Source organism: Balaenoptera borealis (assembly GCF_965194805.1).
Source record: "Balaenoptera borealis genome assembly, chromosome: 2".
Lineage (NCBI taxonomy): Eukaryota > Metazoa > Chordata > Mammalia > Artiodactyla > Balaenopteridae > Balaenoptera > Balaenoptera borealis.
Genome location: NC_138867.1, coordinates 158209184 through 158220343, shown reverse-complemented (window position 1 = coordinate 158220343; position 11160 = coordinate 158209184).

The following is an 11160-nucleotide window of genomic DNA, read 5'->3' as shown; positions in this document are numbered from 1 at the left end:
CCAAGTCCTCAGTACCCAGAGAAGGGCCCCTCTAGTCCTCTTCGCTCCACTAATAGGTAAACATGCAATGACCAGTCTTACCAGTCCTGTGCTCTGCAAGGAAGCTTCTCAGAGTAGAATCCCCTCTTCAAGACCATGAGCCTCCTTCCCTGGGAGGCCTCTGCCACCAGAGGGAGGCCTCAGCAGAGCCCCTTTCTGTCGACCCGGCCAAAATCCTGCCCATCCAACACTGACCTCAACCCAGTGACAGGGCAGAATAGAGCAACCCAGAGAAGGCGTCCTTCTGCCCACAAAAGCCCAAGTGACTGTTGTGTATGCTTTTTGGCAGACAGTTTTTGGTCCATCTCAGTTTTCTTTTTTTCCATTACTAGAGAAGGGTGTACCAGTTGATGAGAAACACCCTAATTTTCACAGAATGTTAAATATGCCAAGATACCAAGGTGTTTTGTTCTTTTTTTGTAAATCAGTGTTACAGCCACTAAGTCACTCTAGACTAGAGATAATTTTTTCAAATGAAATCATCAGATTACAGGAGTAACTAAACATCACTACTGTTGGGACAGAGGGCTGACTTTGACTCTTAGCTGAGCCAAATTGTAATGGAAGTAGTGCCCATATTCCCTTGAGCAAATGTAGTTAAATCGGCAGGCTGGGAAAATGAGACCAGACAAACAGCACCAGAGGGGCTGGGAAGCCCAGAGCCACCTCTGCCCTCTCCTTAATAACGGGTCACCCGCTAAGCCTATTTGCATTCTCAGCGGAGTCCTCATGCTTGTGTATTAGGTTAGGCATGCAGAGCCTAGAAAATACGTGTGTTCTGAGATAAGGTAGAAGAATTCCTCCCTGAGAAAGATGAGGCCACCAAAAATATCTCATCCCGAAACACCCTTGCTATGTTCACTCCTAAACAAGAATCTAGTTGTCTCGCACCTCAAGGCTTCTCTCCTTATAGTTGGAAAAACCACTGCAATTTGCAAAAGCCTCGTGAAGCACAGAACTAACCTTTGTAAGACATCACCAAATATTACCAACCTTTAGAAACCATCAAAGCCTTAGAGTCACAGTGATACGAAGAACCCCATGCTCATTTTTGTAGTCCAGTTCTTTGACCTGGGGCAGTGTCTACAATTACTACTGGAGACGATCGCCCCCAGCATGTTCCTAGTTACCAGCCTAAGTGCTTGACTGGTATTGCCAAACCGCCATGTCCACCTGGTCGTGACTGTCTAACTCTTTCTTGGCTTATAGTGAAGTTCGTGGCTCCTAGATCAGATTTTCAATCAATCATTGTTTTATCCTATTTCTGTCGTTCAACATTAACTTCTGTCTGCTCATCAGGGGATGGGTGTTGGGGTTCCCATACATTCTGTAACACTCAGTAGCACTGTGGGCTGAATAAATACTAGCAGATTCATTACAGCAGTGCTTCTGAGAGCATGCCACCCAACCACCGGCAAGCAGCATGAGTATCACCCTGGAATTGTTAGAAATGCAGCCCTGATCCCAGATCTACTGATTCAGAGACTCGGTGAAGGGGCAAACAAGCCTTCCAGATGATTCTAATGCACACTAAAAATCATTTTCACTTCAGGACAACTTCGGAAAGTCAGTGATGCTGACTGGTAATGACGGTTTAATTAGATGAGTGGATAAACATAGTGTCTACATAGTGTATAAAATCAGTGTCTCTTCTGCTCCTGAGGTGCAAGACTATCATCTCTCTCTCCATCTCTCTCTCTCTCTTTTTTTTTTTTTTTTTTTTGCTAATTCTCCCATTAGTCCCTTGCAAGGACTGTGCATTTGGCCATTGTGGCTTAGAAATGTCTGCATGTAATTTAAACCTCCTAAGCTTTCAAAAGCTATAAGCCATCTTCTGAAGATGAGTTTGCTAAGCAGCTCAGAATTTTGCCAGGAGCTCTGCAGAAAGGCCTTCAGTGGCTCCTAAAGATAGAGATGTGCAGGGACCCAGCAGAGGTCAGGGCCTGGCTGGTGCCTGAGGCTGGCACTGAGGTTTGGGCTCGAAAATCACGTCTGGATCAGCACTGGCCAGAGGCCAGGCTCTGCCTCCCTCGGCTGCCCTAAGGCTGCCGAAGATGGGGTGGGAAGCAGACGGGAAAGCTGGCGCAGCCAAGCTTTCTTTGGCACTGTACATTGCACACTGTCCATCACCTTACCTGTGGAGGAGCCAGTGGGTCAGCTTTTATGGTCTTGTCCCTGGGGATGGGCTCAACTCCAAGGCCGTGCAGTAATAATTACCTGTCCTCTCAAACTGGTCACACCGCCTGAGACCTAGCCAGTCTTTCTGACTCCGGTCTCCAAGCTGCCATTTGGCCATTCCTCCTGAAACACTGCTCTCGTCAAGTATCGTCCTCACTCACAAACCTTTGAAAGGAAGAAGCGAGTGAACTAGGCACCTACGAGGTGGTAGACATTTTCGTAGGCACAACTTCATTTAATTCTCATGACCCTGTTAGGTAGGATCTATCCTCCCTTTTATGGATGAGGAAACCAAGACTCAGAGAGGTGATGCATCTTACTCATTACACAGCTATTAAGTAGGGAAACAAGGTTTGAAGCCAAGCCTCTCTGAATTCAAAGCCCATATTTCCCCGTCCCCCTCGCCGTTTGCTACTCTGCCACCCTATTACCTAACAGAACAAGTTCCAGCTTGTCAGTCCTCCGGGGTCCTCCCTTCATTCCAAAGGCAGGCCCAAATCAAATCAACTTGACCTCCTTCTACATCTCAACACATGCCCTTAGTTCTAGCCAGCCTTTGCTCCCCTCACTCAAGTGCATGTCACAGGGCAGAGTTTGCCAACTGACAGGCCGCTCTGCTGTGTCCTCTAACCATGTTCTATTGGCCAAGGAGTTTTGACGGTTGTCTATTAATTACCGATATTTTTAAATGGGGAGATTTCCATATAGATCTGTATTTCTGGCTCCTAAAGGAAAATGTCAAGGTTTGGAAACACTTTCATATTCCCACTGGATAACAATCAGCCCAAGTTTGATAGCAGCCCACCATTTCAGATGAGTGGGACACGCAGATGCCACTGGCCGGCTTCACCCATTTCCATCACCCTGCTGGCCCCTGAGGACATTTGAGTCAGAAGTACTTGCCCTAGAGGGTCATCATCTTGTGATTATTTTAAATTATTCAAAAACATCTCTTTAGCTATCTTCTAGACCTTAATTTTCCATGAGACTAGATTGTTAAGCTACCCGATCTTGGTTCTAGAATTTTCAAGATAGGAGGGGGGTCTGCGGTTCCCTCACATCCCTGTCTGGGTGTCTACATAGGACCACCCAAGGATGCATGAGGGTGACAGGATGTAGACGGCATGGAGAGGCGGGTGTGAGGTACAAGGAGGAAGCAGGCAGAAACCAGCACCCAGTGTTCTCAGAAGCCTCTCAGAGGTGCCCCAAGAGGCAGTCTCCCCGAGCCAAGGCCAGAAGAAGGCTTATCTGTGGAACTGATCAGTGTATGCAGCTTAACGTTTTGTAAATGAGAGTGAAGGGTAGCAGAATATGCCTCTCCAAAATATGACGGTGGGAGTTGAGGACGTGCCTCCACAAAATAAGCTGCTTCAGTACACTGATTACTTTGAGCTGTAGGCCCTTGAAAAAGAGCAAATGCAGGGAGAGGCTTTCTCTGAACTCCTCTTATCTGCCTAAAGACAGATCCTCCAAAAGGAACTCAGTTGTCATTGAGGACCCCTCTTTGGGTAATTTGTTTGATTGATTGATCCAGCTAATTATCTTATTTATTTAAAGGAATAATGCTTGTATGTGGGAAGACATCCCAAGGGTACGAATGGGTTTAACAGGAGAAGTTTCCCACCGTGTCCCTCCAGGCTCCCAGATACCCTTGCTGTTACCCAGTCTATACAGACCCCTCCAGAGACAGTCTGTGCATATATAAGCATGTAAGTTTTCATGTCTGTCTTCAGCTGGGATACACTCCACCTCTCTAACTGTCCACAGAAGAAGTTCCTAGGAAGGGAAAGATAGTGGGCTGGGGGCTGAATAGTCCACAAGTCTGGGAGGTGGGAGGAGGGGTAGTGGGGAAAACGGCAGCCGCCCTGCGGAGTTATGGAGTCAGTGATGCGTAATGATCAGAATAAGAGGAGGTAGTCTGTTTTGAGAACTTGCTCTATGCTGTCCACTACAGCCGCTACACGAAGGGCTTCCCCATGGGGTCTCTGACTCTGCACCATGAAGACAGTGTCCTTGTCACCAGTAACAAAGAAAGAAACAAGCACTCACTTGAGATCTCAGTAACAAGTGTCAGAGCTGAGAAGCTGTTCACCTCCAAAGCCTAGCTTTTTTTCCCCCTCCAGTTTCTTTTATTGTGGCAAAATATACATACCATAAAATTTACCATCTCAACCATTTTTTCAGTGACATTAAGTACATTCATCTTGTTATGCAAACATCACCACCATCCATCTCCAGAACTTTTTATATGCCCCAACTGAAACTCTATGCCCATTAAACAATAACTCCCCATTCCCCCTCCCACAACCCCTGGCAACCGCCATTCTACTTTCTGTCTCAGTGAGTCTGACTGCTCTAGGTACGTTATGTAAGTGAAATCGTACAATATTTGTCTTTTTGAGACTGGCTTATTTCACTCGGCATCATGTCCTCAAGGTTCATCTATATTGCAGCATGTGTCAGAATTTCCATCCTTTTTAAGGCTGTATAATAGTCCGTGGCATACACACAGCACATTTTGCAAAGCCTAGCTTTCAACCACAGCACTGAGCAAAGATGCCTGACTCTTAGTAGATGTTTAATAACTTTTTAAAGCTTTTTCCTTCTCCTTTGAAATGATTTCAAACTTACCACAAAGTTGTAAGAATAGTACAAATAACTCTTTTTCCTGAACCATTTGAGAGCAGTTGTTGACCTGATGCCCCATCACCCCCAAGTACTTCAACATGTAATTCCTACAAACAAGGACAGTCTCCTACATAGCCACAATAAGAGCATCAGGAAATTAACATTAATACATTACTACCATTAACCTGCAGACCTTCAGTTTCCTTCCTTCCTTTAAGAGTAATTATTTTTCTATTGCTTTTCCATTATCCTAAACACATTCACACTGGATCAGTACCACTATTCAGAACCCATCTCCCATCGCTGTCACCACCTCAAGCTCCCACTGACGCCCCTCACCCTGTTCTGGCTCCGGCACCGCACTCTGATCTTCTGCCCCCACTCTCCCATCTCCATGCACACTTACCTTGCTCAGTCCCACCTGGTGGCCCTGTAACTTTGCAAACCCTTGACCTGATCCCCACTTCAAAGTCCTATGGTATGAATGGGCCAGCGGATGGTGACAATGAAGAGATGAAACGGCAGGAGCAGTGGAATCGAATCCACACCACGTGACAGCCCCTGCCCGGTGAAGCAGGTGGCTTGGCCGACTTCAGGCCTGTCCACAAGAGGAAACAGTAGGGTCACTTCCCAGACGGTGTGGACCACAGAGAGAGGCCTTGGGGTCAAGCTCACTCTTTCTTTTTTCTTTGTTCATGCTGTCTCATCATCCCCACCCCGCCCCCATCCACTTTTTGGGTCCTCTTGCCATGGCTCAGTGTCAGCCCCTTGGGTGGCAGCCCGCCTGTCTTTCTGATGTCTGCATATTCCTCATCACCAAGTTATACCACCTGGAAAATACCCACCAGTTTGGCGAAAGTCCACAAGCTGTGGAAACTAACAGAAACTTATTTATATTCCATAAGTTATTAATAAGCTAGGATTTCACTGATGTCCATTCCAAGCACAAATCTCTCCATAAACGCTTGGCAAGCGTGGATGAAAACACAGAGAACATTATTCGCTGAAATCGCCGTAAAAGGAGTATTGTGTTACGTCACTGCCCTTTTCCTCATTAAGTTCACCCTGGGAACATTTTGTGGTTTGCAGTTGTAAGATGAGTCCTATGCAACCTGGAGACCCAGGACCACTTCTCTCCTGCCTTGGCCCAGGCTCCCACCTCCTTACAAGTCCCCGAGGAGATGTTTGCACAGTTGATGCTGGCAAAGTGGTCCTTTATGATCAGCAGAGCCTCTGGCCCCAAACCCTGACACAGAACTCCAGGGAGACAAGCTGGACCACACGGGGACTGTGTTCACCCCAGCCAGCTCTTGGATGGCACGGCCTTGAACCAAAGCCAGCTTGAAGAAGGTGGCTCTGCCTGCTTCCCTGTGCTGCACCCAAGTCTTGGAACTTACCACTCCAGGGGGATGCAGGCCTCTCCCACCTGAGGCAGAGGAAGAGAGGGAGAAAGATGGGCAGCAGGAGGGGCACGTGGAGTGGAGCAGAGCTGAGTCCTGGAGCTAGAGAGGGAGGGGCAGCGTGAGATATGGAGAAGGTCCTAGCAGGGCCTATAGAGCCAGGCTGTGTTCTCATCAGATGCCTCCAGAACAGAAAAAAAAGAGGTAGAGGATGCCAGGGCCTACGCTGAGGGAGCAGAGTTACCTCTGTGCCCACTCTAATCTCATATGACGGTCAGAGAAAGGCAACGACCAGGGCACTGGACCTGTGAGTGGAGACCAGCGACATCACACGAGCCCTGCCGCCCCGCTAGGGCCCTAGAATTGAACTGTTCCAACAAGGGCTGTTCCCCCTGGCCAGCGGGTTCTCCTCGGTGGGATAAACCCAAGTGCAGAGTGAAGGGGACTGGAGGGGCCAAGGGAGGCAAGAGCAGGCCTTCCACAAATCTGTCAAGGGTTGTTGTAAGATGGAAACAGGGGGCTTCCCCAGTGGCACAGTTGTTGAGAATCCACCTGCCAATGCAGGGGACACGGGTTCGAGCCCTGGTCCGGGAAGATCCCACATGCCGCGGAGCAACTAAGCCTGTGCGCCACAACTACTGAGCCTGCGCTCTAGAGCCCGCCAGCCACAACTACTGAGCCCGTGTGCCACAACTACTGAAGCCCCCGTGCCTAAAGCCTGTGCTTCGCAACAAGAGAAGGCACCACAATGAGAAGCCCGCGCACCGCAACGAAGAGTAGCTCCCGCTCGCCACAACTAGAGAAAAGCCCGCACGCAGCAACAAAGACCCAACGCAGCCAAAAACAAATAAATAAAATAAAATAATTGGAAATAGAAGGTGCATGGTTACCAGAGGTTACCTAGGGGATGGTTTTTAGGTTCCCTCATGTAAGACTGACTTGTGGCCTATCCATTCGTGAGGAGTGACACAGCTACATCTTCGAGGGACAGGGTCGCCTCACTCAACCACTACCTCTGTTATCTGGCGGCTTTCTCGTTCCATGGGCTCTGAGATGTGGCACTCCACTCATGGCCAGGCTCCGCAGGGATAGAAAAGGAATAGGATATAGAAATAGGAGAGGAATAGGAATAGGGGAGGGAACAGCAGCTAAGAGGAACCTCAGAAACACTCACGTCCCTTAGTTCACCCCTTTCCATCATTTATCCCTTAGTTACCCGTGCCTGCAGAGCACCGCATAGCAAGCACTCATTAAATATTGTGATTGCTCATAGTAGCAACAGAAGCGGTAGGCATTGTTGTTGGTGACTCATTTGACCAACACCCCAGAGTGCAGACTAGCCATTATACCATTTTACAGAAACTGAAGTCCAGAGCTGTGAAGTAGGCTGGTTGCCTGCTGCCCTGAGGGCCACAGAGCTGGGGCAAGGGCTTGTCTCCTGCCGGAAATCAGGGAGCCTAGCTGAAGACGTGGAACTAGAGCAGGATCCAAAAGATGGGGGGAAAGGGAAAAGAGAGATAGGAAGCGTGAGGCGTGGACACAGCCAGGGAGAGAGGAGAGCTGGGGGACAGGAGGGTCCCCAGCAGTTTGGGGGGTGGGGTTGCAGAAGGCAGGAGGCAGCGGCAACCGGTCTGGGCTCTGAAGTGAAACCCACCTGGGTGAACGCACCGCATTCAGTAGCTGGGTGATCTGGGACAAGTCTTCCTAACGCCCTGAGCCTCCGTTTCCTCTTCAGTAAAACGGGGGAAATGGTGGTTCCTACTTCACGGAGCTGCTGAGGGAATTGATGAAATAACGTGCAGCACGCAGCTCTTAATCACCACTCAGCCAAGCTGCAGTTATTATCGTAGAGCCAAAGAGAGATGGCAGACCCGTCCTTCTCAGATCCACTCCACGTGGTCATGACAGGAGAAGGAACCAGTGAGACTCCGCCATGCATTTTCCTAGAGGAAAAGTTTCTATCAGAAGAGAGCTGCTTGGCTCCTTCCCTCGCAGTTTGGAGGAGCTGGGTGATGAGCCCCAGCTCTGTCACTTCCACCTGTGCGACCATGGGCAAGCGACTGGTCCTCTCAGAGCATCAGTTTCCTTATCTATAAAATTGCCTTGAGGACTATAGAAATTCTTTAAACAGAAATACTGGTATTAATTTTTACCTGGGGAGGCAAAATAACCAAGCTGGAGAAGGCACAGACTTCCGACTTCAGAGAGCTCAGGCTCAAATCCCAGCTCCCCTAAGAAGTAGCTGAGCAGCCTTGGACAAGTTTCTCAGCCTCTCTGTTTCCTCCTCCGTGTGGCATAAATTACTGAGATAATGCATGTGAAGCCCTGAGTACTGTCTGGTATGTAGTAAGGACTTTAAAAAGAGTAGTTGTTATTATTACTGCCTGTCTGTTTCACTCTCGGCCTGAGCCAGATCCTGGCCTGATCTTGACCTCTATCTCACCCTGCTTTTGCCCCCAGTTTTCCAGCCGAGTGTGGCCTGAAAGCTGTTTTTGTGGGGCAGCCACCCAGGCCCAACCACAGCGCTGCTCTCATCAGTGCCACCGCTATAAACAGACAGAGGCAGTGTAAGTAAATACGCGCTCCCTGCTGGCCCTGGAGGCCACCGGCCTCGAAGGAGTTCAGGTGGAGGGTGGCAGCCTGGTTGGATGGAAATAACGACTGAGCCCAGGAACAGGGCAGGCCATGAAAGACCCTTGGCCAGGCAAAGCAGCAAGACGGGTGCTGAAGCCAGAGGGCATCCAGGCTGAGTCCCCAGCTTCTGTCTCGCCACCCCAACTGGGCCTGGCATCACCCGCCCCACCCCAGAGCTAGCATCTGCCTCTCAGTGCCCCCCGCCGGCCTTGCCCCCAGGAGTGACCACAACAGCAGCCTTGACAAAAGTACACACCCCGGGTACCTTACACACAGCATCTCGTGAATACCCTCACCATCCGAGGTGATGGGTGCCATCACTGATGAAGCAACGACGTCTCAGTAAGACGACTGGCCCCAAATCATAAAGTTGGAGGGGTGCCTGGAATCGGAATCCAAGTCTGGCTCCAAACCCCAGGTTTCACCCTGCTCCACCCTGGAAAATCACTTCCACCTGCCCTGGAGTCAACCCTCAGAGCCACGCAGGCTCTGCTGACCCTTCTTTTGTCAGCACCAAGCACACTCCAACACCCAGTGAAACAAGCAAGTTTGCTGAACGGCTCTACAAATGGATATAGAAACAAGAATCCGAGTGGGAAATGTTTCTGTGAAGGAGAAGGGCGTGGACTGAGCACTCATCAGGACTTCACATACTGCTTTGCAAGTGCTCATTCATTTCACCCTCAAGGCCACCCGATGAGGTCAGTGGTCTGACCCTCATTCTACAACTGAAAGAATGGAGACTGGAGGTTCAGTAAGGTGCCCGAGGATTGCATTGCTCTTAAGTGGCAGGGCTGAGTGTGGACCTGGGACTGAGATGCTGACATGGTGAGGACCACAAACGCCTTCCCCTCTGTGGGGCCACCACCTGGCGTGGACCTGGCCCAGCATGGGTGAGCACCACGAGTCTGGTCATTGAATAGACCCACAGGTAAACAGATTACTTCTTAGGCTCCTTGAAGTTCTAGAAGGATAGTATAGGTGTAAAAAGCGTGGACTCTGGAGCCCCACGACCTAGATTCCTCATCCCAGCTACCCCCAACCAGCTGTGTGTTCTTGAGTGAGTTACTTCATTCTCCTGTCCCTCAGTTTTCCCATCTGTAAAATGGGGGTTATAGTAGTGCCCGCCTCAGAGGGCTGATATGAGGAGCCAGTGAGTCAATATTTGTAACATTCTTAGAACGTTTCCTGGCACAGAACAAGTTCCAATGAAATGTTTTTTAAGTTAAAAAAGTTATATGTATATATGGTTGACTGAAAAAAAAGGCACAACCTAAAAGTTGAGAGTTGTTTCATTCTGCGGACATTCTTAGGACTTCAAGCCTGGGAGACAGCAACTCAGATAATGCTGAGAAAACTATTCTGAAGAGGAAGGCGGGCAGCCAGGACATATAGGAGTTTTTGCAACAAAACCAGATAGTTCAGAACAAAAGGTTACTGTTAATAAAAGAAAACTAGATATCTCACATTAAGGAATTTAGTGCTCTTCTATGTATGGGAAGATGCAAGAGCCTGGGCTCACTGAAGTCATTCCTTTGATATGCACCTCAGCTATCTGGGGCCAGTATCCTCTGCTGTGTAATCCTGAGTTTTCTCAGGTGCACAGTCCGGGGGCGGCTGCAGTCTGATGACTGCTAGATGGCGGGCAATCCTTGTTTCCATCCTGAGTTCCCTCAGGGCTCACTGCCCATGTGGCAGTAATATAATGGCTTGAAGGCTGCAAAATCCTTTATTTACTGATTTGGTTTTAGTTCTCAATATAATAGAAAGATATATATATATATACATATATTTATAACTCTACTTCATAGCTGTCTCAATTCAGTTTTGGAGGTCACATTGTGTGAACATTTAAAATTATGCAGTTATCTAAGCTAGTATCTGACCTGATAAAAAATATTACCTCTCGGTTGCTTGTGGATTTAGATACCTTTGCACAAAATCTTAATTTATATTTTGTTTTACATCAGAGATGGACATCAGGCCTTGATCAGGAACCCTTGTGGAGGGGGGGGTGTTCCCCATTAATCTTGGCGCTTGAGTTGCTTTGCTCCCTTTCTATTTAAGATGAAACAACGCAAAAGGGGTGGTTTTAAACGCCAAGGCTGAGAACATTGTGTTGCTAGGGAAAAGCACAGAGCAGAGCTTCTCAGAAGCCCTCGGGTGAAGATAAAAAATGCAAGGGACTAGTGGGAACTAGAAAGGGGCCATTCCCGGGAGGGAGCTTGGTGAGCCCCCCTGCTCCTGGGGACCCATCAGAGACCAAGGGCAGCGCCCACAC